The sequence below is a fragment of the Numida meleagris genome, chromosome 2 (assembly GCF_002078875.1).
Source record: "Numida meleagris isolate 19003 breed g44 Domestic line chromosome 2, NumMel1.0, whole genome shotgun sequence".
Lineage (NCBI taxonomy): Eukaryota > Metazoa > Chordata > Aves > Galliformes > Numididae > Numida > Numida meleagris.
The window spans coordinates 14,198,345-14,223,740 of record NC_034410.1 but is presented as its reverse complement, the minus strand read 5'-3'; the positions used below and the strand labels follow the sequence as shown (position 1 = coordinate 14,223,740).

The window sequence follows — 25,396 nt, the reverse complement described above, 5'->3', positions numbered from 1 at the left end:
CAGCTACTTTTCCACCAGTGTGCAGAAGCAGCACAATGTGACAAGTTCTACAAGCAGCGTCCGAAGTGATAAACTTATTCAGGCACATCTTGCAAGTCTGTTTAATCTACTTGTCACATGCTCAGTTTACTCTGTGCTAATGAAAAGCTCTCTGTCCCCTGTACGTCTGAACTAATTTGTTTGGGCATTTGCTAGGGCCTAAAGGGAAGCTCTGTGCCCACTTCCAACTCTGACTTTTCTAAGACTTGCAGAAGGTGATGCAGCTGGGTTCTCCATGCAGACTGGAGGAAATAACAAACCGCTTCATTTAACCCACCCACACTTAACTGAAGTTACTTTGTCATCCATCGTCACTGCAGACAGGATTGAAAGCGGTGACTCCTGCGTTCGATGTATGTTGCATACTTCGCAAAGCCCAGGCCCTTTAATTGAGATGATAAGATGAACAGAAGCTCAGAGAGGAGTGAGGTGGCACATAGCTGATTAAGGAGTACAGAATTTTCCACGATGGGCTTATTTTTTATGTTTTATATTTTATTTTTTCACTTTAATTAGCTTCTGTAGGAGCCAAATTTCTGGCCCTTCCGAAAGCAGTTTGAGCACTGGGAGTTAGTAATGCTGTTCTCTCAGCCTTGTGCAAGAAGAACCGATGTCTGTGCTAGATGTTGTGCTCAGTATTACAGGAGGCAATGTGCAGGCTGAAAGTGCTCCCAGCAGGTATGGATTCAGACTTCGAGCACAGGGCACATCATCCCTTTTGGAGTCCTGGAGTTCCTGCACTGTATTGGAGTAATTTAACTCTTTGTTTTGGAAAGACTGGGGAGATGTTAATAACACACAGTTAAAAATACATCTGTTGTTTATGTATCCTTACGTACTTGTGTGCTGCTGCTTTGCACTGTGAAGTGAACCGTAAAGATAATGCTGCTCATCTGTGCTCCCCCAGATCCAAAGGGTATCTCCTTTCAGAGCAGTGTCACTGCACCGAGTGCTCAGGGTTGCAGGGCTCTGGCAATCCTTGGGGTGCTTTTCACAGTTCTGTTGACTTACACTGTTAGCAAGCACTCATTGTGAAAGCTCCCAGGTATTTAAGAGTTCTGAAATTTTAGTCCTGAGCTTCTCCATGAGAAAATGGTTCAAAAATCTAGAAAGGAAACATTGTAATATAAGGATTTAACAGTGAGTTCTAGTGCTTCACAGTTGTGTTTAAGTTACAATAAAAATATGCAAGCAATTCAGTACCTTAATCTGGGTCATGGATAGCAAGCCATGAAGTTTTATCTGCTTATTTTTACCCACCTTTTAAGGCTGAGCCAACTGTTCTTGGAACTGTTTACTTATTTCAGATTGTATGTTTGTGTTACAAGTAGGGGCTGATTTAAAAAAATTACTGGCATCAAACACTCAAGATGTTTTAACCCAGCCAAACCTTTTCTCCTTAAGAGAACTGTAAAAATGCATCTTATTTGTTTCAGTTTTTATGAAACATTTTTTATTCTGTCACATCTGTCCCTGCAGCATTTAATTTCTTGGAGGAGCAAGACTTTAAAAGTTGTGGATGGGGGGAGTAAAAAGGAAAGCTGCAAGACAGAGCTGACAGTATAATTGGATTTGAAGCAGCTACAGGCTGGGACTGTTGCAACAGCTGATTTGATCCTTCTGAGTTTCAAGAGCTATTTATGGTAGATTAGCTGTATCAAAGCTCTACTGTTCCAACCATAAAAGGCTGGTCCTATGCGAAGTTGCCACACTGCATTTGGCTTAGTCCTCCGAGGCTGGAGAGCCTATAGCTTTTTATGTGGATAAATCCAGTGATGGATGGAAATACTAAAGGCAGATCGAGGAGTAACATTGTTGAGGACTTCAGATGGCAGCGAACTCTTAAAAGGAGATTTTCACTAATAAATTTTTTGTTCTGATGTTTGGAATCAGCGCTTGGAATATAGCTCCTGCGTATGCACTGCATTTGGTGAACGCATGCTTTTAGGAAAGCGTTGTTCTAAATTTATCTGACTTATCTGAATCATCTTGACTGCACATGTACTCGCCAGCCTTGCATGTTGATATCTGGTAACTTTGTGAAGTCACTTTTCCGTTTTATTAGCGGTGAGCATTAGTCCTTTGGAAAGGAACCTTAGCTGAAGTGAGAAACTTCTCTAAAACGAGAATCATGAAATTCTTGGCTAACGAGTGCTCCAGGAGTTATCAGTAAGTATTTTGAGAAGGCTGATCCCTTCTGCTGCATCTGAACCTTTTTCTTTCCTCCTTTGCATAAGGGCAGGCAAGTGGATTTTTGCAGGATTCTGAAGTAAGTGGTATGTCCTTCACAGAGCGTGCGGGCACCGCCTGGGCCAGTCTGAGGCTTTGTCAGGTTGAAATGCAAGTGGGTTTATTCCAGCCTGTGCATGCCACTCAACCAGCCCTCCTTAAGGCATTTTGTGTTTTTATTCTTGTGGTTTTGCTTGGAGGATGAGTTCATTCAGCTATGAATGGAAGGTCCTGTTGCTGGTTGTTTCATGTGTGAGGTGAATCGTTTTTAGTTTTTGTACATTAACCTTAGGCACTGCGCTACAAGCAGCTATAAGAAGACTCATAAAAACAAAACTTTTCCAGTAGCTATTTTGTCCTGTTTGAGAGATTCTGTATACATAGTGGATGCTGCTGCATGAGGTAACTGTTGTATGCTGAGGCTTGGAGTGTTCTGAAGAAAGCTTCGTCCAACTTTCCATTCCCTTATTTTTAAACATTACTAGGACACAACAGGTGAAAGTTACTGGCATTGCATTTCCATCCACTCCTGTAGCAGGATCAGCTGCTAATGGGGAGCACTGTGAGGGCTGGGGGGAAGAGGAGGTTCCTCACTTCAAGGGTGTTCCAAGTGTTGTATTTTGGTCTCCAAAAATGCAAGAAGAGTGTCCTTAACAAGGAAATAAGTTTTAAAAATAGGTTACTCATTGCCTCTGTTTCCCTTTCAGGAGCTAGCAATTTAGGGACATCTTCCTTTTTCTTTGGGTTGTAAATATGTATTTGTCTGTCAAATGGGTCTAAAATATTTATTCTGAATTCTGTAAAAATGTGTTTTAGCCTAGAGAATACTAGAAGACAAAATGTATCTAAATGTTTAAAAAGTATTTTTAGCAGTTCAGTGCAAGGATTATTTATTTGAAAAAAATAGATGTATATTTTTAACCTTTCTTACATGAACCTTGGCTAATACCCATTTAAATACTCGCCTCTATTTGTAGATTTTGTAGGAGGTTAGATCCTTCTGCCTGCAGAGGCAGTGGGGAAAAAAAGAATATTCTGATTATCTGTTAGTTTTTGTCTGAGATTAACAGATACGTAACTTACAAACTGGAAGCAATGTAAAAGGTATTTTTCCATTAGTATTTTTAATAATTATCCTTCTTTATAGGTGATTTTTTTATATTTTGCTGCTTGCATTTTAAAAAGCAAGTTGATGTAAATTTATCATTTTAGCATGCCTGTGTTGTGCTCCTGTAAATGTGCAAGAAGGTATCTAAAACCTTAAAACAAGCCACAAAGACAGCGGATATGAAAGTTGGCTACCCCTGGGTTTGCACAAGACTAGGAGTCCCTAACTTGGGTTTCAGCCTGAAGAGCACCAATGGTGTAGTGCAGGAATTGATGAGAAGTAATAATATCAGCCTCTCTTTGTGCAGCAGATGTTTAAACTGCTGGAACAGGTAGACTTTTCTTCCTTGGTACCTATCTCAGAGGAGATTAGTTAGTCACTTTAAGCATTAATTCTACCTGTTCCAATGCTGTTTTATCTTGATTGCATTGCTAAATGACATTCTTGGCAGAAGTCTTCAATATGAAGGAGATTTTCAGATCTCTAAGGGCTTATTCTGAAGGACTACAGCATTGTATTTGACATTTCTTTGCTAAATTCCTTATATTTGATGGTTTCAATGGGATGAAGGTAGAGGGGGGTAGGCAAGGAGCTCTGATCCAGCAATTCCATCTTTGCTTTTTGTACAGAGAAGAGAGATTACAGCATAAACATAATCTGCATGTAAAGCCCCAGAGAGGGGGAGGAAAAGTGAAACTGCAGTTTATGCATTTCTTCTTCACAGTGAGTCCAAGCAGAGTTGGAGGTGGTGGAGCTGAGCCATTTGTCACAAAGACATTTCCAGAGGCTGGAGGAGCCTATTGCTGGTTCCCTGTGTGGACATGTATGTTACCATGCCTACATTGTAACACCCTCTGAACTGAGGTTTTTGTCTTCTTCAGAGTTATGTTGATGAAGTGGTTTGAAAGCTTTTTTATCGTCTTAGTACACTTGTTTAGGAAAACCATTTACCACAGTGTGTAGAATTCTGTACATTTGTACAAAATGTGTGCAATATTGTCATTTTCCTTGCCTACAATAGATTGACAAGCCATGCTGTTATGCGTGAAGCCTCTCGTATCATGAACATCAGTGAAAATTGCACAAGCTCATTTAGTTTAAATTGCCATTACTAGAGTGCATCTTTGCTCTCCAGTTTGTTGGCTCTTGTGCATGGCAATTTCATTACAACTTCAAAAAAGCAGGACAGTTTGCAGGATCTGGGTGTCTAAGATTGTTTGCTTTCCAGAGGCACTGCTGTTTCTTGCAAAAGACTTAGGCTTCTGTTTCTCCACACAGAAACCTCCATTTGGCACCGTGGTGGGGAATAGTATGCTGTCAAGGGCAACAGTAGGCAAAACTTTCTCCCCTTTTGAATTTACTGTTTTTGCTACTTTCTCTGCTAGCCAGTTTAGAGTTAACTGATGCATTGGAAGGTCTCTGGTTTTTAATGAGCAAAGTATGTCCTAGTTGGGATCTATGTTAAGCAGGTAAGAATGCATTGGGTAACTGATGATAAAAAAATGCTTCTGATGTCAGTTACAACAAAACCAGTACAGGCTACATCAGCAGATGTGGGTGATGCAGTGAAGAGCCAGGCAAACTAATGGTGCTGGTCCCAGCCAAAGTAGAGGAGGAGCTGAGTCTTCATCGAGCTACTTGCTGTCCTCTGCATTTCAAGTGAGCTGTCCAGCCAGAGATCTCACAGCGATATTAGGATAAACGGGATATTGGAGCTATGGAGAGCTTGGTTAGGTTAGGTTCTTTGAAGCAGCAGCAAAGAATTGGTTGTCTTGAAGTATCTCAGAGCTCAACAGAAGAGCTTTGACCGTAAACTCATGTGTAGCATACTGGGTGCCAGATAAAGAGAGAGAAGCGTTCAGCTAAGAATTCTGGTAACTTAATAGTTGGGAAGTTTAGAAAGCTCACATATATGCAAGTGGTTGGCAATTCTGTTCTCATCGGTTATTAAAGTCAGAACACTTTATGCGTAAAGGTCCCATTTAGGTGCGCGAAGGAAAAAGGATCCATCCTGGCACTCAGAGTCATAAAGGCTTAGTTTTTCCAGTGTTAATCATGTTCTGGGATATTAGGATTATGTATATATGCTGGATATAATGATGCATAATGGTTGAGTCAAGGGTGAAAACATAGCATCAGGTTGTCCAGCACACTTCAGTCCAACTTTCTGTTCTCTGAGCTAGTCATTTGTCAAACGTTAACTAGGAGGATTTATAGCAATTGCTAATTGCAGAAAAACATAAAATCGTCAATAAGACTTTCTGTGCTCTTCACAGCTGCCCTCTTTGAAGCAAGGAATCTCAAGAGTTGCCTCGCAGTTCATGTGCTTGTAGACTGGTGTTTAGGGCCATCTCTTGAAGTGGAGGTTCAGATTTCTGGCTCATAAATTTCAAATTTAGGCCTCCCTATTTACTGTGGAAATGTCTAGACAGTTTGAACACCATTTGGTGAAGCCAGCAACATTCTTTCCTACTGTCAGCTGAGTTAATAAAAGTAACCATGGTTGCTGCCCACATATGTTAGGTATATTCAAGCACACCTACTGGGTCATGTTCCTGCCAATGTTTAAGGCTAGGCATAACAGGGTTTTTTCTTCTGACTGCTTTAGGCAGCTGATGGTTTGGATTCACAGATGAGAATGGTGGAAATGACAGCCTTCCTTTAAAATACTGTTTTAGGAATCCATCCAGGTCATTGTTACCCCCCAGATTACTCCTGAACTGTTCTCTCCATCTGCCACAGTTCACCATCTAGCTGCACAGTGCTGTGCGAGTGTTGTGCTGTTGTTCTGATATTCTTAATATTCTTATGCCAGAAAGAGCTTATCTCTCATTTTAAGTTTGATTCTTGGGCTAAGCCTGTTGCTATTCCTTCTAGCCCCGTGTTCATGTTGCTCAGTTGTCTCCTTGCTTCTGCTTCGTCCCTCTGAAAGAGCATGGTGGGTACTTTGGTCTGAACAGTCTTCTGCTTAAAATAAGTCACCTCTGCACCTTTCCAATGAGGTTTAAGTAAACTTTTGTCTTGAATTGCAGAGGCTTATATGCTGCCTGTGCTGATTTCTTTGGACTTAATTAAAAACAGATGAAGGTAAAGTGAGGGCATTATTTTGAAGTGCAGATACCAAAGACAAATAATTTCGATATCTTGGGAGCTTCACAACTTTATTGAACCCAGCAGAGAAATTGCCAGTTTGTGCTGAAACACTAAATGGATGTGTATTTCTGAGTTAAACATGGGGCCAGTAGTTGCATAGACTTCTATGAGTGACTTGCAATTGTCTATGATGATGTGAGACTGCGTGCAGACAGTGATATGTCATGGTAGCGTGGATCTGTGGAAGTAATTGCCAGGAAAGAAGGTGACTCTGTGCACATTCCTCTAAGCAAACACTAAAGATAGAGCAAGCACTGCTAGGCTTGGTTGCTCTGGCTTGTCTTCCAAGCTCAGGAAGCATCCTGTCACAGTGGGCCATTTGGTCCCTGTGCAAAACTTGGGGGAGATGGAGAGACAGCAGTGAGAACAGAGGTTGGGTGCAACTGAGGATAAGGGACCAGGCTTTGAGGCTGAAACCTGGAGTTGGTTTCAAGGAGAACCAAGGGAATTGCTTCAAGAGGAGCTCTCACATGCTTTTGTTTTTATTGTCTTGATTGGATAAATAGGCTGGTTTAAACAGGATCTTTGGGTCGCCTCTCTGCTGGAAACAGACAGGGTTGATATGCTGGGATAATAGTCTAAGATTTAATCTGAGTATAGCATCATGGGATTACACCCTAGGAGGTGTAAGTGACTGCTGCTTGACATGACTTCCCTCATGTGTTACGTACCTGACAGTGTTCAGCACCTTAGGATGCTTTACTCCTTCATCTTTGATTCAGTGACTGTTGAAATGCAACTTGAAGGAAGTAACAGGTAGCTCAAGTTTAATTGGCTCCAGGTTGATTAACACTCCCAAATTGCTTCTCTCTTGCAGCATGCAATGATTGGTTGAATTTCAAAGTCGTTTTCTGGTGTTTGTGTTGTTTCTGCAAGCCTTTTTTTTTTTTTTTTAACTGAACAAAAGGTTCCCATTGGCAGAGGAGCAAAACTTCAGAATGGCCCTTGCACATTACAAGACTGGTAGGCTGAAACTTGAACATGACAGGCCATGCTTGTGCCTGCACAGTGATGCTCTGCTGCACCATGCTGTGCAGGCGCGTGGCTCTTCTGACACAGAGGAGTCGTTCTGTAAGTTCCCTAGGGTTCTAAGTACAATACAGTAAGACACAATACAGTTGGCTGTATTGTTCCTATGGCCACCAGGCTGTACTGTCTGGGTGGTCCAGCAAGGCAGACAAGCTGTAAGCATTAGGAAGTATTTACATAATGCAGGACCCTAACCATTGCCAATGTAGCTTTCTGTCCTGTGAGAGAATTGGATGCCAAAAAAACCCTGGGCATCCAGCTTTACCCTGCCTATCTTGTTTTTCCATGTAGCTGAAGGTCCTTCCTACAGTCAGCTGCCAAGTGGTGTAGCTTTTCAGCTTTAAGGGCTGACAGCAACCCAAACGTGGTTTTGTTGTGAGCTAAGGATTTAGCTTGCAAGTCCATAAAAATAAATAAAGAAGAGCAGAGCAAACTTGTTTGTTTTTCTTCCTTCTAGATCTCTTAAAAAAGCAAAAATCTAGCTCAGAGATTCTTGAAATAATTTATTGTAACACTTTTTTTGTTGCTTAAAAACAATAACAATATTTTGCTTCTCAAGGAGCTCCCTTAGAAGGAAAATGTTCCCCTTCCCCCTCCACCACACAGGATCTATCTCTGTTCCCTGTTGGGGCAAACAAGCTGCTGGTGACTGACAACAGGGCTTTGTGTTCCGAAGACATAGTTTAAATTATTCCCTCCCCAAAGAGGTCTCAGAATAAAAAAAAATACAGCCAAATAGCCTGGTTTCTCTGTAGAAGCAACCAGAAATAGTGTAGCTGAATCACAGTGGTGCTGTACTCTGGCCAGTGCAAGGACTGCCTGTAGTCTTGGAGCTTTTCTGCAGGTTTTGGGAAGAATTTATGGCTCTATTCTAACTCACAAAGCTATGGCCTAGGAGCTAAAGGAAGCATGAAGCAAAAAATCTCAAGTGATACTCTGTAAATCATTTTATTAATGGTACTTCTAAGTTTCTGGACTGGCCAATAGGCCATTGTATCAGTTGCAATTTTAGCCTTTCCCTTTTTAAAACAAGATCATGATTACATCCCTCAAGACTTTCTGACCTTTCTTCTTGACTGCCTTTGAGTTGCTGGTCTCTGATTTCCCCTTCCTTTCGCTCCAAGGACTATACCCTTTTATTACTTAAGTTATTCTTTATCTGTGTTTCTGACCTTCTTTTCCCCTGTTAGCATTCAGTGGCCTGCAGGTTCCATTTGGAGGTACTTTTAAATACTGCATTTGCTGAATGGAAATAACTCTTTGAAACAGAGATCTTTCCATCGCTTTTTAAATATTTGGAGCAGAAACCCAAACAAAGCAGAAACTTTGAATGCTTGTTTATAACAAATCAAAACGTTTTATGTACTTGCTCTGTAGTGGTGACAGTGAGGGGAAAACCACATAATTGCATAAATTGTTCTAAGGTAAGGTTTGACAGCGCCTTCAGAAATATCTCTTTAAATTCATTTTGCTAGGGAATGGCAAAAGTAGTTCTGAGACTCTTGAGCTGCTTCTTTGCTGACAAAGGAGAAGTGCAGCTGAGGAATAGATGAGAGAAATGACAAGTACCACTTGGCTGTCTGGTTTTGCTTACCAGCTCGCATGAATATTATGAGAAAGCTTCTAAATAATTGAGTGAAAATATACCTGACTTAATATATTTAACATAGCCTTAGATTCCACAGGCCTTTGCAAACGATGCTCTAAACATTTGTTGTATGATTGAAATCCAGAAGAGCTTTTGATACACCTGTTCTGTGAGCTTTCATTGATGTCTCCTTTCAGAACAAGGAGCTGATTTGCACCTGGGGATGGTTGGGTCACACATCTGTGAAACGCAATAATGTCCAAGTCAATGGTTTTACACTGCAGCACTGCCACAGTTCTGAGGGGGAAAAACAAAAAGAAGAGCAATTGTCAAGCAAATGATGTATTTCAGTACATAAGTGTTTATGTCTCTCAGTAATGGAATGATGCGTCACAAACTTTATTTAGCTGTTGCAGTGTGCCAGTTTCATCTGACTTGCAGCATTTGCTGAAGCAAACTGACTGCATGAAATAGCTGTCTCTCCTAAACTCATAAACCCCTCGTGGTCTGGGCTTTGGGTGTACATGGCTGCTCTTACAGGGCCGCAGACTTTGAAGGGCTGGCTCCTGTATGCCTGGCTTCTCATTCCAGTGGCATGTGGGAGGAGAGGAATGGGAGGAGATAAAGGAGGAACAGGGCTTAAAGGCTAGAACCAATGAGGCCTGTGAAGAAGCATCATGTCCAGTGGGGGATTTATAGGCATCCTTCGCAGGAACACTCCAATGTCTGCTGTGCCTGTTAATCTCTATGAAATAACCTCGATGGCTGGACCAACTGCAGGCTTGATGCACTTTCTGACAGCATAAAATTGGTTTATAATATATACACTAAGGAAGCAGCAAGAATAATGGAACCTATTTAGGACCCGACTTGCCACTGGGTTTTCATAAAACCCTGGAAGTGTAATGTTGGCAAATGAATATTCATAAATCAGATTATTAAAATTTTAAGAGAACCCTGAGGGGGTGATGATCTCAGACTCCAGAGTTAATTATAGAGATGGTAAAATTCTTGGCTAACTAGGCTGAACCTGGGCTCACAATAGTTTTTACACAGTACGGTAATCAGAGGGAGCCACCGCTTTGGATGTAGCTTCTGAATCTCTTAATATATTCCCTGAACTAAAGGTCTACTGCTGTAGAGAAGGAGTATTTACATCTAGCTACTGGGTAAATAAATCAGCTTTGAGTAGTTCAGTAGCTGATTGTGTCTTTTGTTACTGAGTTGGTCATGATTTCTGGCTTGCTTGCTATGAAGTACCCTGCTGGGCTGGGAAGCATGGAGAGGCTCTCTCGAAAATTGCCAGTTGTTGTTAGATGTGGTGTTTTATCTGTAGCATGCACTAGACTTATTACAGGGGATACTAATACCACAATAACTCACTTTTAAGGATTGTTGCTTTAAGAGACTCTATGCCTCTTGAAAGAGCTATGAAAAATACCTAATTTCTGTTTTGTATTTTATCAGTAGCTTATATTGCTTTCAGAATTGCTGGGGGCTGGAGAGAGCTACAGAGATCATAGTTCTAGTCTCGCTTGGCTGAAACAATTTGAAAAATCTTTAGCTATTGTTGATGGTCTGTGTGCTCTTATTTTTCCTGCTGTGTTTCTCCATGGTATTGGTTGAAACTTTAGAAATGCTGAAGTAAATCCTATGTGATCCTGCAGTGGTACGACAGGCAAAAGTGTTGAACTACATGAAATCAGGGTAGTCAGGTCTTGAATTTTAGGATTTTCCTGAAATTAATGCTACTGTTCTGCTTAAAGTGAAGTACAAATGTCTTTTCTTAAATAGAGGGAATGCTAAGAAAGAACATGCTATTGTGGTTCTTGAATCAAGATCTGTGACACAAGAACCTTTTATCAGCACAGCTGGTAGGAGAAAGAGGAACAGAAATAATACTTGGAATTTTTTATTTTTTTTATATGGTGTAAAGCTAAAATCTAAACCGAACTAAACTAGTTGTTTGTTTGGGTCAAGGCATTGGAACAGCTGACCATCCCCTGCCTTTTGCCAGAGCAAGGAACAGCAAATGCTGTAAACATGGATGAAGCACTTTGTAAATGACAGCAAAAAGTCTGAGAACAACTGCAAAACTCAAAACATGCTAAATAGGATTTGGAAGGTTCGGGAGGACTTAGGAAATAGTTCTGACTTGTTTTGAAGTTGAAATCTTACTTAAGAGGAAACCTTCAGCAGCGAGCAAATCTAATAGAGATGCCACTACAGCCATAAAATCACAAGAAGCCTCGAATTTTGAAATATCCTGTATGAGAAATAATGCTCGTGAGAGTGCTCGCAAACTGGGGGAGTGCAAAAGGAAATCACAGTGTCTAGCGAGACTTGCTTCAATTTTGAGAGAAGGAACATCACTTCTTACCTCAGCCTTCAGCAGCCCTTGCTGTGGGATGACCACAGAGGCAGTGGCTGCTTTTGAGTGTGAAGCCCCACCTGCCTTCTGACAGTGGCTTTCAGAATCCTCTGCAAGGCAAATTTATTTACCACGTATGTAATTTTGCGGTTTGCATGACTAAATAAGCATGAATCTTTCCATACTTATTCTTCAGCTCTGGTCCCTTGCTGAAAAGTGAGTTACAGAAACGGTCTTTCTCCCACTCACCCCCTCCTGCTTTACACTCTCGAAGACATTGTGTGGCCTCTCTTTGTGAGATCAGAAAAAATAAAAGTACACATTTGCAAGATGTTTATGATGGGAAACAAACTTCAAGGCTCTTCTGGATGAGCCTTGAAAAATGTAACTTGCAGGCAGGCAAAACGGTGTTGATTGCGTCTGTGCAGGAGGCAGCAAGGCTGCTCGTCAGGGAGGAGGAACTGAACAGGTGCCAAACCATCATCACAAGGCTGTCCCCTGGGAAGAAAAGCTGTTTGTTTCAAGTCCAGGCCTTTCCTTAGCAAATTAAGTTTTAAAGTAGGCATTTCCCCTTCATTCTACCACGGGCTCATTGTTGTGTTGCTGTTGTACTTGATTTTCTTGGCTGAAGTGTCTGGGCTTTCCAGATGGGGAACTGTCATTTTTAGGAAGATGTGAATCATGTCTGGCTCAAGAGATTCTTTGGTTGCCCTCCTGAGGTGAGCAGTACCCACAGGCACAGGGACTGGTATAACCAGATCAAGTGTTTGCCAAGGGATGCGTGCAAGTGGTTTCTTGGGACCTTGTGTCTGTCGTGGCAAGCAGGTGTTTCTGTGAACACTGTGGTCAAGAAAAGGGGGAAGCAGGAGACCGCCTTGGTGGTGGTGACCCACCCAGCACAAGAGGACAGCACTGTCAAAGTGGATAATCTTTCCTCAGCTCAACAACACTGAGCCAGTGCTCCAGGAGCAGCACAGGGATAATCCAAGATGAAGACGACAGAATGTGAGCTTTGACTTTAGGAACAAAAGTTCATTTTCTGTGCAAGTTGAAAGTGCAATCAAATCTCCTAGTTATCTCCTAGGTATCTCCTAGTTCTATTTTGCTTCAGTGACTTTTAATTTTTTTTATTTTATTTTAAAAAGATTTCTGCGTATGACCTTGACAGTGTCTGAGAGGGAGGAGATGGAGGCTGAGGGGAACCTGAATGGAACTTGACTGTGGTTTTTTTCCAAAAAATAAAAATTGTTGACGGTATGATAAGCCTCCTAGCTGAGAGCATTCCTTGGTATGAGAGAAAGCAGGGCACAGAAAGGACATTCAGATGGATCCTGATGTCAGGTGTGAGGTCAGGTGAGCATCAGAGGTGAACAGCTTTGAATTCTCAGGGTCTTCTGTTGTCTCTTGGGCTCCTTCACTGCCCTTGTCCCTGTGACCCATGGAAGACAGTGGTGTAAGGAAGATGGCTGGCCTTGAGTTCTAGTTCTGGCCGGCCCACTTTGATGAAAATAAACAGCAGGTGTGTAAAAATAGCATCTCTTCCCTGTCTGTGGGAAGAAAGGGGGATGTGATCCTGGGGAGTCATCTTGCCAGAGTTACAGTGAACTGGTGAGTGTAGTGCCAACAGGTGAGCTGATTCCTACATTTTGGTACACTGATTGTACCCAGTTTGAAGCTAGGACGAGAGGTAATAATCATAGAATCATAGAATGGCCTGACCTCAAAGATCATCTAGTCTCAACCCCCCTGCTCTGTTCAGGGTCGCCAACCACTAGACCAGGCTGCCCAGAGCCACGTCCAGTCTGGCCTTAAACACCTCCAGGGATGAGGCATCCACAACCTCCTTGGGCAACCTGTTCCAGTGCGTCACCACCCTCTGTGTGAAGAAATTCCTCCTAATATCTAACCTAAACCTCCTCTGTCTCAGTTTAAAACCATTCCCTCTTGTCCTATCACTATCCACCCTCGTGAACAATCGTTCCCCCTCCTTTAATGGACTTAAGCTGCAGTAGGAGAGGTTCAGGTCAGATGTTAGGAAAAATTTCTTCTTAGAAAGTGGTGATGCACTGGCAGAGGCTACACTGGGAGGTGGTGGAGTCACCATCCCTGGAGGTGTTTGAGAACTGTGGAGATGTGGCACTCAGGGGCTTGGTGATGGGTCGGTGATTGGATGATCGTAGTGGACTTTTCCAACATTAATGATTTTATTCTCAGTCATTTGGCAGCATTTCAGTTAGCTGCCCAACCTTCTCACACTCACAACCAGTGCTGCTTGTGTGGCTGCAGACACTGGAGCGCTCCTGTTCTCACGAGGAAAAATGTTGCAATACTGAGGGTGACACTGTGATGCAGGCATCAAGTATCTTAGAGAGCATAGCTGTGTGAGCTTAAAGCTTGTTGGATTTGTAAGGAATGTTGGTCTCTGCAATTCTTCTCTTTCCTTTAACAATTGATAAGCAATTACGGGGGGTTCTTATTTGATTGCTTTTTCAGACTATACACTCTGCATTGTTTGTGTGCAGGGATGTTTAGAGCAGCATGTGGTTGTATCGACTGAGCAGAGCTGCCACTCAGTTTGCCCAGTTGTTGTTAGCTCGCCGGGCACTGTGTCTGAAGAAGCCTGGCCTTGCGAGCTCCGGCATTGTTTCCAAATAAAGGCATGTCTGAGTGGGAGCTGAGCCTCCAGCTGCCGGACCTTAGGGGAAAAAAAAGGACCTTTCCGCACGAACTGAAAAGAGGTGATTTATCTGCAGCAAAATGTTCCTCCTCGGTCCCCTTCCCTTTCTCAAATGAAATGAGAAAGTTGCTTTTAAATTTAAATCGTGCAAACTGGTTATATGCTCATACTCTGCAGCAAACAGTTTAAGAGCCTAACCATCAGCCCTGGAGTCACCTCAAACTTACTACAATGTGCAATCAGTATGTTTATTTTAAATATTTGGAGCAATTTGGTCAGGAAATATTTCTGTTGCTGAAAGTTACTAAATAAGTGAACTTCTGCTTGTGTATATACCCTCATCTGTGTGATGAGTGGAGAATTATAATCCAGGGCAGTAGTTAGGGTGACTTTTGTTTTTAACTAAGTCAGAAGGTTTAGAATTAGTGCTTAATGTAAGTTTGAAGTGGCATGATAGTGTTTTTGCTGTATGATCTAAGGACATAGCTCACACAGGAATAGGTAATTTATTAGACCAGCTGGTATAGGGGGGGAAAAAATGAGACAAGCTTTCAGGCACACCAGCGCTTCATCAGTCTGAAATAGAAGCAGCAGATTTCAAGGTTAAGCAGAAGTTATGAAAAACTACTCCGTTCAATCAGATATGTGTTGAAGTGTCAGAGAGGATCTTGCTGGTATGGTGTTCCTTCAGCAGTGGGGGAGGAGGAGAAGGTAATTGATTAAATGGGGAAAGAAATAAGGAGTTTACAGGCTGGGGAGGCTATAAACCTGTTACCTGGAGAGCCCATGGCTGTTCTAGGTGTCAAGTAGTTATCTGTCTTCTCTTTGAAAGGTTTTATTTTTATAGTTTTTCTTTGAGAATTGAGATTTCAAGATCTGATTCATTTGCACACAAATAGAATCAGGATTATTTAAAGGAACTTAATTGGGCAAACGTAGCTTCAGGCATTCTTTGTCAGCTGGTTTCCATCCTTAGCTTATGGTGTTAGCTTACAGAGCTACCTGCAGTCAGCCCATAGTTGCAAGTGAAAGTGAAATAGTAAAAAGAAAAAAAACTACTGTTTCTCTTGTTTTAAAAAGCCCGTGTTATTTACTTCCAAAATCAGATAAAATCTCTTCTAACAAAAACTGTGGATTGGTTGCTTTAGGTTTTTTTCTTCTTCTTTTTTTTTTTTCTTCCTCAGCAGGAACAAAATCCAGAGTTGAAACATTAAGAAACAATTTCAAGGCTTTGCAGAGTGACGGATGCTTTACTTGTGCTGCTAGTAAAGCTGGCAATATGCTTTTTTAAACTTTGAATTAGGCTGTTTTATCAAGGTGGTGGTTTCGGTATACCTCTGATGGTGCACTGTCAACGTGTGTTGGCTGCACACTGTGGTGGCCAGCAGAGCAAAACTCTCAGTGCTCTTTTTGAAACTTTTCACTATTTTTTTTTTCTTTGGTGCTGTACCCTAATGTGATTAATGTCTAGCTAAAGCCATGCCAGATTAAAGATGTTACAGGAGAGGTCAGTACCTTCTGAGTTGCTTGTCTGACTTTTTGGTTCCTTTTAATGGGCTGTCTGTACAAATGGCTTCTAAATTAACTTGTTATAACCATTGCTTTTAAAGTTAAGATATCCGTCTTTCTCATGCAAAACTGACTTTGCGTATCAGTTACAGTATTCAAAACGGCTGAGGCCACTGGCTCAGCGAGGGGTCTGGAAGCAGCCTGCTCCCCTTCTTGCACCCAGGGCTGTGTGCCAGGAGGGCTGGGCTGTGTGCTCAGCTGCAGCTTGCTAGTGCTGCCAGGGCTGCAGAGCCAACCGCAGCCCTCAACCCGAGCTCTGGCTTGGAGGAGTAGGTCAGAAAAGCTAATTTGGATAAATTGTGAGCCAGGAAAGGAGGTGTTGTTGTGCTAGCATTTGTCTTCCCCTGTTACAAGCCAGCAGCCTCCAACCTACTGACCCAGCAGTGAAAAATAGTGTCTTGTTGGGAACAGGTCAGCAGCAAATAGGATATATTGAAGGAGTGACTGCATCATCCTCCATGGTCATTGATGTTGTAGGGTACAGTTTATCTGTGTCTGAGCTTCCTTGAAGGCAGTTCTTCAGAAACTATGAAAGATAAAAGTATGATAAAATGTCCCTTTCATGTGGCACTTCGCTTACCTATGCATTCAGTCATGTGGCTGGAAGTGGAGGCAGGGTTTTGTGTTCTGCTCTCAAATTTTTTTCAATACTAGTGACTAGTTGTAAAGCCCTTCCACCACTGCCACTGCCTGCCTTTGTAACCTCTCTTATGGATTTCAGGAGTTGTCCTGAAAACCTAAGATGGACACAAAATCACCTTGCAACTGGTCTTGAGTCATCAGAGATAGACTGAGTATGGCCTCTGTGCCACAAGTTCACAGGGAAGTTAATATTAAAAGCTTCAACTAATATATAATTCTAATATTTGACCAGAACAGAGTAGCAGCAATACACATTCATAAAGCTTTTGATGTAGAACAAGTCGCAGGAAAAACTATAATCTAACTGGAGCTTAATGGAGTCCAATGGCTCAGTTCTGAGAAAGATAAGGGCTTTGTTTGTAGATTGGCTGTGCATCATATAAGTGGCTTTTATTTATGACAGAGGTAACCGGCATGCTCTGTGAAGTCAGAATAAGAGGAATTAAAAATAGGAGTGGTTTAGATATCAAATCCAGCCAGGAGTTGGACTTGATGATCCTTATGGGTCCCTTCCAACTTGGGATATTCTATATTTGTAGCACCAGTAGATGGTGATGGATATATCTATCCATTGTTCTTACCTAATGGAACCTGAAAGGGGTTCTGAGTTCTCTTTCTCACTATCATATTTTCTGAACCTTACCTCTTAGTAAGGATAACTGAAAGGAAGCCAAAGTCCTGCTGCAGTCTCTAAAGTTGAAAACTGAAGTATCCTGTATGGAGAATATACTTGTTTATTTTCTTCACAGTATAAGATATTAAGGCAAATAATAATGATAATAATAATAAAAATCTGTGAACAGGATTAGTTTAGAGAAACAAAATGTAAGTTTTATTTTGGGGGGAGAGGTCACATTTTGTTACATTATTTAACGATGCAAGTTACTGGATGTTCCTTTTAAGGTTTTTGCCACAAAGTAGTGAACCTAGAACGCCCTCAATGGCACACTTTCACCCTTTGGAACAAAAAGTACAGAGACTGCCAGTGTATCACTAACACAAAGAAACAGCTGCACAACTTTTTACATAAAACAGGCAGCGCTGTACACCAATGGAGATTTCTGGCGTTCCTGGTGCTGATTCACCTTGGCATCCTTCAGTCTCCTCCTTTCTCTTCCCTGCCTTTCTATGTTTGGAAGTCATTTTTCAATTTTACTTACCAACCTGTTTCCCTTCTGTTTCTCTTTGCTTCCCGATTACAGGATGAGAAGACAGAATGGGTTAATAGGACATTTCCCATCACGAGTTTTGTGTTCATCCTAACAGAACATTTTCTTACAGCCTATAGCTGAAACAAAGCCCTACCTTGAAATATCAGAAACTGTGAATGCACTCATACTGTTCCTCGTAACGACTTGCAAGAAATAAAGATAATTTTTGACAATCAAAAAAGCTCCAAAAAATAGATCTGAGAACTTGAGAACTTACATATGTTAAAGTCTTTAATATTATGTTTTTTTCCTCTCTCGAGGGAGAAAAGTGTGAATTTGACTATAAAAATGAAATTATGCTTTCCAAGCAAAATCCCTATACAGTGTCCTCTCTAAGAGCCGTCTTCTAGTTTTGTTCAGCCTACGTTAAATAGCATTCTAGTTCTCTGGATCTTCTTGGATAGGGTTGTGTTATTTTACTGCATATCGTGAGCTAATGCAACTCCTGGACTTTCTCCAGTCTGTGCTGTCTGAAATATAGACTTTGGGTATAAGCTGCTGATTATGGTTTCAGACTTCCCAGGAAACGAAAATATAAAGAGCTGAAGAAAATGCTGCAGCTTTTCATAGTGATCTCATGCACGGCCACGTGCTGTCAGGATGTTTAAGTTTTTTGTACTGAGTTTTAATGCGGACATACTTTCCATAGGAGTTTAAAGTACTACTGTAGTTTGACTTGAAGCCATTGGCAAGCAACAGACTTAAAAGATAGCATGAATGTCTTGAATTCTAGTCTTGACTTTTTTTTCTGTCTACTTGACTATTTGAGAACTTGAAGTCCAAGCAAGATGTGTATGCTGAAGGATGATACAAATTCTTAAATTATTTATTTGGAGAAACTGCTGAGTTCTCTAGCTTTTCTGATGTTTTCTTTTTATTCAGTTTTTCCATTAGCACATATAAGAATCAGGCCAGGCGTAGAAAGGCAGTAAGGAAAACAAACATCTTGCTTGGGGCTCCAAATCCTTTGTGTGGAGTGCTGATGTATCAGTTCAGTACTAAACGTGCCAGTACTGCTGGTGCCGAAATAGAGTTTCCAAATGGCTCCTGGCAGCTCCCTCCTGTGGGAAGGAGGGCTGTTCTCATGCAGTAAGACGGCCTTGTGAGCAGGGCACTAGCAATAAATGAGGTGGGTTTCTGTGAATTTCTTGTGTGACTGCCCCATACGTGTCCTGTTAAAAGTGCTGAAGTTTGTATAAGGCTACAGTACAGTGCTTGGATCAGGAACTGAGGGTACAGTTAGCTGTGGCTGAGATGGCTTGACGGATGATGGGCGTTTTAACAACAGAATTTCTCAGGGTTGATGTACCCTAATATTCCCCACAAGTCGCTACCTCTCATTGTATCAGAAGTGTTGCCAGCGGGAGCAGGGAAGTGATCATCCCTCTGTACTCAGTCCTGATGAGTCTGCATCTCGAGTACTGTGTTCAGTTTTGGACCTCTCACTACAAGAAAGACATTGAGGCCCTGGAGCTTGTTCAAAGAAGGGCAGTGAAGCTGTGAGTGGTCTGGAGCGCAGGCCTTATATATAGCAGCTGAGGGAACTGGGATTGTTCAGTCTGGAGAAGAGGAGGCTCAGGGGTGACCTTATTGATCTCTACAGCTGCCTGAAAGGAGTTGTGGTTAGGTGGGGGTTGGCCTCTTCTCCCATGTAACTAGCAATAGGATGGGGGAATGGCCTCAAGTTGCAGCAGGGAGATTCAGGTTGGACATTAGGAAATACTTCTTCTCCAGGAGAGTGGTCAGGTGCTAAAACGAGCTGCCCAGGGAGGTGGTGGAGTCACCAACCTCGGAGGCGTTCAAGAAATGTTTAGATGTTGTACTGAGGGACAAGGTTTAGTGGGAAACATTGGTGAGAGGTGGATGGTTGGCTGGATGATCTTAGAGATCTTTTCCAAACTTGGTGATTCTGTGATTCTATGATTGTTCCCCAAGACTGCTAGGACTTGGATTTGGGGCAGATGTAGTGGGTGGGAAGTCTTGCTGCAGCACATGCACTGTTTCCCTGCTGGGTTTTACAGTCCACGCTGAGCTCTGTCCCAAGGTAGCTGCGTGTTGCTGCTGCATTGCCTGAGCTGGCGGAACACTTTGCTTAGCAGCAGGCTGAAGCCACACGTGACGTGCCCTGGTGAGTGTGGGTTTGAAGCATCATCTGGCATGGGTCTGTGTCCTGCTGTGCCCTGTGGGTTAAGAAGCACTGTGCTGTGTGTGTCTGTGATTTACCTGATAATGTTCTGCTTCTCGGGAGTGTTTTTCCTCTCTTTGGGACAAGTAATGCTGTAGGTATATTTTTAAAACTGTGGCTATAAGGTCTGCCTTTGCAAGGACCTAGTCCAGTCTCAGCAATATAAAACTTTCTCTGTAACTGGTTGTTACTGTATTACTGTAATAACTGGTGGCCATCAAGATGTTCAGAGTCCTTCATTCTTTCCAACTCTAATTTGTTCAAGCTGGCTCTTCTCTTTCCTCTAAGGGCTGTCTCTTTTTCCATTACACATGCTTAGCACCTCTCTTCCATCAGCACAGCATTCCTATGGTGCTATTCATGGGACAAGCAAGTTGACTGATGAAGGGAATTTACCTGCAAAAAAAAAGTGTCCAAGATTATCTGCATGCTTACACCATGACCTGCAGTTGTTGGCATGCTCTGTAGCTTGCTGCTGAAGCTGAACTTTGTATGCTCTGAGTTGCTTCAGCTCTCACAAATGCTGTAGCTCAGCATACCTTCAGTTTCCCACATGCAGATCTCACCTACTGAATGGGAGGGTCAGTACTGAGTCTACTGGACTGGACCTAGAGAAGGAAAGCAAAACCCTGCTTGAGAAGGTGGCCTGGTTTGGAGCAGAGGTGAAAAGAGCCATGGAGGTGGGACTGGGTATGATGAGGAAGTCTGCAGTAGGAGCTAGAGAAGAGACAGGGGAAAAGTGGAAGTAAATTGGAAAGCACTAATGAACACAAATGTAGTGGGATTACCAATAGGATGGGGATGCAGGAGGAAGGTGGAAGTATAAAGAAAGCAGCAAGAATAAAAGCCAGAAGAGAGGAACTGGCAAGGGTGAGAACTAGGGGAGTGAAAGGAGTGTGGCTGGGAATGGCAGTTTTTAATCTCAGGAAGACTGGTGCAATCTGGGGCAGCTGAATTCCCCATGTGGGATGAGGTGTGGAGCAGCAGAGCAGTCTTAAGAGATGTCCACTTTATGTTCTCTAGGTGCCCTGGGGACTCTTTTGGGGAAAGCATAATGAACCTCTCAACTTCCCATATATCTGTCCTCATTCTTTCATTTGTAGGATCTCTGATTTCTCTGCTCACTACATTTCATTTGAACAAAGCAATGATATTTTGCATTTAATCTTGGAGCATCTTTAAATCAGAGAAAGAACCTCGCATTATTTCACTGAACCCCCATTTGTCTTCAGTCCAAAGATGTGCCTGCAACACATAGCTGTTGGTTATGTGGCAGATGTATTTCCTCTCATGTGGACTGGGGTGGGAGTTTACTTCTGTCAGGTCACTGGAGGAAGTGGCCTGGCTTGGTGGGGGAGCATAGGGAAACAAAACATACCTATTCAGCCTTATTTTAAAGCAGAGGACTTGTGTGAGTCATTCATTACTCTGTTCTTTCGGTGTCAGCTTTGATATGCATAGATTTTGCTGAAATTGCCTTCCAGCTTTATTCTTGAAGAGGATAGAGTTCTCACTCCTAGCTCTGTACCAGTTAGGTATAGCTGAGTCAAAAAGCTGTGCTTTGTCCTGAGCAATGAAAAAGCCATGCTTCGTGGTGGGGCTGACTTCTGTACCCGGCAGGTGTCCTTTTGCTTTTAAGATAATCAGCATACAGACACAAAAATGTTAATTAAATTTGTTCCTTTTTTTTTTTTTCACTATCTTACTCACAATGGAGAAGATACTCCCATATTTCTAACCAGTCCCCAAAATTTCTACCTAAAGTGCAATTTTTGAAATTCTTAATGTCTGTGAGCTAAGATGGACTGTGGGAGTGTTAGAAGGGGAAAATGGCAGCTATTACTTTACCTCCATTTGAAATTAAAACTGCAAAAGCATAAAAGCCTTTTGAAAGCATTTTCTAGTGTGCAGTTGTACAAATGGCCCTAAATTAACAGGTCCCAAATAATCACCTGTGAGAGTGCCACAGTGGCTTTCTGAATGTGTCTGAATTGATGGAGATTCTCCTTTTTAATCAAAAAGAAGGAGTTCCCCCTGGTACTTGCAGTTTGTTAGTGCGTATTCTGAGAGACTAGAAAAATCTTGAAGTCTTGAAACCCATTTCTGTCAGAAAGTAGTGCAAGCCTGGTAGGTTTTGTCTGTGTTAACTGTGACTGACTTCCATAGTGCAGTGCTAGTCTTTGTAAGACTTTGTTGACAGATCTGTCGAATGCAAGCACACACCAATCCATCTCGTTCCCTGTGAGTTATTTACTTTTGTACAGCTTTTATTATTAACATTAAATAGTAATGAGAACATACTGTGCTGCTGATCTAAGCAAATTGGACACAAAGTGAGTTGGCTTATTTTTAGAACTACTGGTGTGTAATCATTCCTGACCCTTTTTTCAATGTGCCCTATTTCTTTGGATTAGTGAGGCGTATTTTAGCAGAAAATCAGCAGTTCTGAGCCAGGGTCTGTGAGTGCATCTGGGCACAGCTTCAACCTGAGATGATAATGGCTGAGCTTAGATACTGCCAGCATGATTCACAGCTGTATTGCTTAATGCACACTATTGAAAGAGCAAGTCGCCAAACATGCTCTCCCTTTCGATCTAACAGTATGAAACTGGGTGTTGTTGTGGGAACTGGGCATACCTGTGGCAGCTTGATTTCTTTCACTGGGGTGATGATCATGGCTTAGTTTTAATCACTGTGTTGGAGGTCTTTCTAGCTGTGAGAAGCATCACCCTTAAATGTACTGTTACATACATCTAGCATTGGGTAGGGAGTGTGGCCTTTCAGAGCAGTGCTTCTTCAGTCCTTCAGAGCTGTGGGACTGAGTTCCAAATTTCAAGGACTAAATTTCCCAAGGCAGCAGACAGCACCCCTGTTCCCTGCAGCATCCTCCTGCAGTGCCTCCTATGTGCCCCGCAGATGCGTACTGATGGGACAGCCAGACTGCATTCTCAGCAGTGTGCTCACCAGTGATGCTTCATTCAAGGCAGGAGAGCACTTAGAAGATTGGATGCCAATTTTAGAAATATCAGGGTACAAGTAGCATTTGAACTGCCTCTGTATTTTACTGCTCTGTGCCAGACAGGGCGTGGAGCTGTGTCTGCACTGAAGTGCTGTCTGCTGACAGCAGAGGCTGGTAGCAGCAGGCGGAGGTGACCTGTGCTCCGTGGCCTGGCTCAGCCTCGGGCAGGTTCTGTGCTTCCTGCGCAGCCTGAGCTCTGTGGAAGAGGAGAGCTGTCCAAATCTAGCCTCTTGCAATTACCTTGGGAGAGGTGTGAGGGAGGAGCTAGCCAGCATTACAGGAGAGACACCAAGCAGGAGAAGCAGATTTTTTTGCTAGGTAGTTATTTTGGGGAGAGCAGATCATTACTTCTGAAACCATCTGTCTGAATTGCAACAAATCTCACCATAACTGATCAGCAGTGTTAAATAATTCAATGGTAGTGTTCAAATGAGTGTCTGTGATTTGCTTTTATCTTGTTCATTTGGTTTTCGTGCTTGACAAGTACCTGCTTGGTGGCTGCCTGCACCCGCACTGCTGGCCTACTTCTGAGCAATTAGTGTAGTGAGAAACCCCATTATTTCTGCAGCTAGAGATCCTAAATGGTGCTGTATGGAAAGCCACCCCACAGCCACCATGGGCTCGTGCTGCCCATAGCTCACCCCAAGCTGTGGTTGCTACTTTTCCCGCCCTGTGCTGTGGAGGCCTGGGATGGGCGGGCGGCCACAAGGTAAGCACTGGGTGACCCACAAGGCAGCCTGTAGCTCAGCCTGGCCTTATTAGGCTGCAGCGATGGTGTCTGGGGACAGGATGTGCTGCAGGGTGGCAAGGAGTGCGCAGCCCGGAACAGATCCAGCCCAGGCCCCGGGAGACATGGCCCAGTACTGCCATGTACTGTGCCTGGAGGAGCTGCATCGTGCTAGAGATAGCTCAGAAAATCCTCCTGTGTACATGCTTGTAGTTGCAGCTCTCTTTCCTGAAGTATTTCTCACAGGCTTGGTTATACTCTAAGATTCACGTTGTTATCCCACATATTGAATGATTTGCGGTGGCCTTTTAAAGTCTGTGTTGATTCTTTGTCATGCTGTGTGATTTTAGGCATACACTTGAACTAAGAGGAGTATTTGGTTTTGTTTCGGTGACTTCAGGACTGTTTCTGCTCTCTTCTTGTGCAGTTATGCCCTTCATTGAACAGCTGTTTTCTTTTTCGTTGCCTAAAGCAATGGTCCTGTTCCCAGGAGAGGGGGAGTGCTGACACCTGTTGTCTGTGTACAGACCAGGGATTGACTAGGTTTTATCATACTCCCCTTAAAAAGCTGACTTTTATGTGGACAAAGGCTTAAAAAAAAAATAAAAGTCTGTGTTATTCCATCAGTGAAATCCCCCTAGAGTTAGAAAGCTCAGTACAGCCAGGTGCTGTGCAGCTCTGGTAAGGCTCTTCAGGTTTGGCGCTGATTGCCTTGCTGTTAGTGATCAGCACCCCACTGAGCACTGCGCACACCTGGAGTCTTTGTAGGGAGCTTGGGAACATATGAGGGCAATAGAGAGAAAAGGTCTTGGCTGCTTTGAATTTAAATCTGCTCTCCAGAGAAGTTGCTCCAGAACTGCAGCGTCACTGTGCTAAACAGATTTCCTTTCTTCATGAATTTGTGCTTAGCAGTGCTGGATGCAAATTAAACCTCATGTATGTGCTTATTCAGAGTGACATTATTTTCAGTGGCAGAGCTTGTACTCGAGCTGTGTCACCTTGACCATCAGCACCAGAATAGAGCATATGGTTTGTTTTCTTTTTCTTTTTACTGAGTATCTAATTTTCTGGGAAAGCATTGCAACATTCTATAAACAGGATTGGAGCTGGATCTAGATTTGTTGTCTGCAAAATTGTCTTCTGCCTGAGGCTTAAAAATGAGTTATATTTCAAGTATGCTGGGCTATGAAGTGGCCTGTGAAATATCACATCACCGTGGTAAACAAAATCAGTGCCTTCCTTAGATGACTATCGAGAAGAGCCAAAGAACTTTGTTATAAATTCTCCCTTGTGGTATGCACGCCTCTCTACTCCATTTTTGGACTTTAAATGCGAGCGGATGGAGAAGCCAAGAGGAATCTTGGTAGCATGGCCGTGCTTTTAATGTCACTTAAGTGCCCAGGACCACTTGTTGCTGCAGGCAAGGAGACAGCCCTATGCTGGTTGTGTTGCAATCTGGTGAAAGCTTTCTGGAGATGGAAGAGACTGGGGGTGGCACAAGATGGGGAAACCTCTTGTAGACAACTTGTTAGGAGAACAGGAGCCCTGCAAGCAGTCCCTCTTTTGTACCTTTGGTCGCTGCAACAGCAAAGTTGTCATCCACCACACTAGTAAACAAGAGGCTGCTGCCTATGGCATGATGTCGATGTAGGGTGTTTGCAGAGGCTGACCCTGTGCCTCTAGAATCTGAACTGCAGCTGCTTTTCATCAGGCTCTGGTGCAAAATGCTTAGCTATTATTTTGCTAGGCAAAACTCTTCCTCAAAGTCCTTGGGCTGCTTGGTCATACAAATTGCACATCCTGCTGGGACAGGAGCTCCTCCCTTATCCCTTGTTTCCAGCAGTTTGCT

General features: G+C 42.7%; 1 protein-coding gene across 13 annotated transcripts in view; it reads left to right on the top strand.

Moving 5' to 3' along the window:
• The window catches only part of SVIL (supervillin), a 131,329-nt gene that overhangs the window by 31,006 nt on the left and 74,927 nt on the right, over positions 1 to 25,396 (top strand). The window lies entirely within an intron of this gene.